The sequence below is a fragment of the Aegilops tauschii genome, chromosome 2 (genome assembly GCF_002575655.3).
Source record: "Aegilops tauschii subsp. strangulata cultivar AL8/78 chromosome 2, Aet v6.0, whole genome shotgun sequence".
In the NCBI taxonomy this organism is placed as follows: Eukaryota; Viridiplantae; Streptophyta; class Magnoliopsida; order Poales; family Poaceae; genus Aegilops; species Aegilops tauschii.
In genome coordinates, this window is record NC_053036.3 from 221,752,493 (window position 1) to 221,756,740 (window position 4,248).

The window sequence follows — 4,248 nt, forward strand, 5'->3', positions numbered from 1 at the left end:
ACAAGGTAAAATACTTACTCATCGGTGGCGATGTACGCCCTTTTCCTGGCTAGGACCGCGGCTCCCCCGATCTTCCTGAGCTTGGGCTTCGTCGTGCCCTGGGGATCAGTCGGGCGCACGGCAGCAGGCTCCGGGCGGCGGAGACAGACGACAAGGCGGGGGCGACGCCCCAAGAAAGCAATGCCGCCTCACCCTTCTTCAGAGTCACTCGTCCCAGCCTCCGCAAAGGGGTGCTCCCGGACCTCATAACGACCCTGGTGGAGCGCGGGGATCCCTCGACCGAGTGCTCGGCGGCGGCGGCGTCATCAGAGAGACCGTGGAAAAGCTCGGTCTACGATGGGGGAGAGGTCTCCGCCACATCGTCTATGGTCGCCTCCGAGTCCTACTCTCCCTACCCCTCGGAGTCCTCACCAGAGGACACCGGCATCGGGGAGTTGGGGAGCTTGGGCAGCACGAGCCCCAGCTCATTGAAGATGGGCATGGCAGCGGCCAGCTCCGCCCCATCGCCACGGAGGTACAACGGGAGATAGGCCGCCAGAAGGCTGCCTGGGTCCTTCCCAACCAAGGTACACATGGCCTTGCTTAGCTCCTCGCCAGTCAAGCTCCCTAGGCGCAGCCGGATGTCTTCCTTCGCACCCTTGAAATCCCACATGGGGCGCGAGTGTGCTTGGAGCGGGACTAGGCGCTGCGTCAGGAACTCCCTGACAAGCATGGCCCCCATCAGCTCCCTGGATTCCATGTCCGCTTGCATTAGCCTCAAGACCGGCGCCGCCCGGGATTCAGTGCGCTTCTCATGAGCCCACTGGTCCAGCTTCTCCGGCATCTCGGTCTGCAGCTCTAGCCGAGCGTGGAGGCCCTTGGCGTCCAAGTAAATCCACTTATGCCAAAAGTCCTCCACCTTATTCCCGGCCCTCATGAGCGTGTTGCCACTGTGGGCCACGACGAAGGAGACATAGCCGGAGTGCTGGGTCGGGTCATGCATCCGGAGGAAGAAGAAGTGGCGGAGTAGCGCAACGGAGGGCATCACGCCCACGAACCCCTCGCAGTAAAAGGCGAAGATCGGCAGGAGAAGGATGGAGTTGGGCTGGGGTGCAGAGCGTGAACCTGATAATGGTCGAGGACGGCGAGGAAGAACTTGGAGAAGGGCGGGACGAGCCCCACGAAGGCGCTATGGAGGAAGAAGGGATAGAATGTCCCCACCAAGGTCCTCCGCTCGATGGAGCCATCCCAAAGTGTCATCTCCCTCCCCTCGTTGTCGTTACTCGCCGTCAGCGGGAGCACGGCAGCAAGGTGCCTCGCCTTGATGATGGAGGACGTACTAAGGGCCGACGCGGGCGTAGAGGAGGAGTGTGCAGCCAGAGCTGCTGGCTTCACTTTCTTGGACGTCATCAGAGAAGATCTTGGGGGAGAAATTCGGCAGATCTGGAGGTGCTCTCTGCATGGACAAAAGGAGATCTGGAGCAAGACGAAGAGAAGGCAATGAAGTCTCGGCGGTAGGAGCCAGTCTTTTTGTCAGCCTAGGCAGTTGCTGAGGCGGCGTGGGGAAGAGGAGACACCCACGTCCCATCAACCGCCATGCGACGGCTTGGTCCGCACGCGATTGGTGCCCGCGCTTGCCCTTTGGCTTCGCCTCGAAGCCAAGTCCGAGTGCACCTTGGGCCCGGGGGCTACTGTCGGTGTTCTGGGAACCAAGGTACCCAGACTTGCCTGCCTCTGGCCTATGGCATGGCTCCATCGACGGACTAGTACGGCCCATCTTCAGCACCGGCAAGACAAGACCCTGGCGAGGGGCCAAGCATCATGAGGCGGACGACACCAAGACCTCTGGAGGGAGCGGCCTCCCTAGGCTGGCTCCCGAGGAGTGGAGATTCCTATGCAGGCGCCCACCTTATGAGGTTGAGGTGACGCAAGCCATGATGACCAAGGCCAGGCGGGCGCCAGTGGGCGCAGAGCAGCAGGTTTCCTCTTTGGTGCTAAGGAGGCAAGCACAGGCGCTGGGTCGCGAGGAATCAGCCAAAGGTTTCCATTCCCGTGAACAAGACCAAGACCGCTAGTACGGCAGGACGGATGTCATCGTCGAGCCCACCACGGCGTCACGAGTAGAAGCTTTACAAGCGAAGACCACCTTTCGTCAGGAAGATGTACTACTTGTCCCCCTTTCAAAATTGGCCACTGTGGGATCCCTTCCCGCCTTCGATTGGAGGAAGAGTACCAAGGCCACCATAAATATAGCTTAGCCACCACCGTAGGGAGGGATCCCCAACTCGAACCCTCACTAGCTCACACCCACACAAGAACAGACCTCCTGAGGTTGTTCTTCATCTGTACTAGTTCATCCTCAGCCCCTCGCGAGGCTAATCTAGCCCAAAGCAGGAGTAGGGTCTTACACCGCAAGGTGGCCCAAACCTGGGTAAACTGTTGTGTCTCTTTCCTTTCTTGTTCATCGAGCTAGGTCGTGGGGGTGACGAACTGGTTGGCTGGAGAGGTTGAGTTCTTCGCACACGCCCCAGAGTTCGAACCTTTCTTGGGTCTGCAGAGCCCTGAATCTGACAACGTATGCCTCGGCGTTCCTCCCAAGCTGCCGGCCCAGGGCGATGTGCATTAATCGCTCGAAGGTTGCGTCGGCATTGCGCAGGCCGAACGGCATACAGATGTAGCAGTACACCCCGCATGGGGTCAGGAAAGTTGTCTTCTGGACATCCTGCACCGCCATCTTGATTTGGTGGTAGCCTAAGAAGGCATCCAGGAAGCATAGCAAGTCGCACTCAGCGGTGGAGTCGACGATCTGGTCGATGTGCGGAAGAGGGAAAGGGTCCTGAGGACAAGCTTTGTTGAGGCTCATGAATTCGATGCACATGCGCTCCTTCCCACCCTTCTTGGGGACGATAACTGGATTCGCTAGCCAATCTGGGTGCCGCACCTCCCGGATGACGTCGGACTCTTGCAACTTCTGGACCTCCTGGACGATGAACGACTGCTTCTCCGGGGCCTGTCGCCGCGCCTTTTGCTTCACCGGGTGCGCGCCAGGGTACACCATCAAGTGGTGCTCTCTCACATCTCGTGGGACACCGACCAGATCCGTTGCCTCCCATGCAAACACATCCTTGATCGCACAGAGGAAACTGACCAACGCCTCCTCTTGGTCCGGCGGGAGGCCTGCGCCTATGGTGAAGGTGGGGCCAGAGCCCCCGCCAGCGATCGGCACCTGCTTCGTCTCCGCTCGGTCCTGAGAGAACAACTGCTTCTTCTTCGTGGGCGCGGCCTCCGGGACCTCCGGAGCGACTTTGGTGTTCGTCCATGCTGCTGCCGCAGCCTTGTAAGCGGGCTTGAGGATCAGGAGCGCATCCCAGGCATCCCCCATCACAGTGAGAATGCCGCTGCTCGCCGGCATCTTGATGACGTCGTAGCCGGGGTGCATCGCTGCCATGAACTTGGCGAGAACTGGGTATCCAAGGATGGTGTTGTATGAGAGGCTGATGCGGGCGACGTCGAAGTCGATGAGCTCGGTGCAGTAGTTGTTGCGCTTGCTGAAGGTGACAGGGAGGCGGATCTGCCCCAGGGGAACAGCGGAGCCGTCGACCACCCCTGAGAAGGGCCTGGTGGGGAGGAGCTAGCCATAGGGCACGTGAAGCTAATCAAAAGCTTCCACGGAGAGGATGTTGAGGCCAGCTCCTCCGTCGATGAGGGTTCTGGTGACTACAACATTGCTGATGGTGGGCATGCAGAGCATGGGGAGCGCACCGGCGTCGACCGAGGTCATGGGGTGATCCCTGGTGTCGAAGGTGATGTCAGTCTTGGGCACCGTCCTGCTAGGAGGGGCCCCATGCCGCGGCCAGTCGGCCCCCACTTGCCGGAAGAGCTGCTTGACATGGCGGCTCGAGGCCGGCGCCTGGGACCCATCGAGGATGGCCGCAATGACGTGGGGTGTTGGTGCCGTGAAGTGTGCGATGAACAGGTCGCGTAGCTCCTCCCAGGAGGCCACCGACGACTCTGGCAGGTTGAGCAGCTAGGCGCAGGGTATGCCCGTGAGAGCCATAGGGAGCCAATTCGCCATGACCTTGTCATCGCCGCCCGCCGCCCAGATGGCCTCCGCGTACACCCGAAGGAACTCTGCGGGGTCCGTCGCGCCGTCGTTCCGCAACGGCAACTCCAGCCTGAACTTCAGCGGCCACTGCACCTGTCATAAGGCGGGGGAGAAAGCTTGAAGGCTCGCGATGCTCCTAGACGCGCCTGGCGGCCCGACGGGTG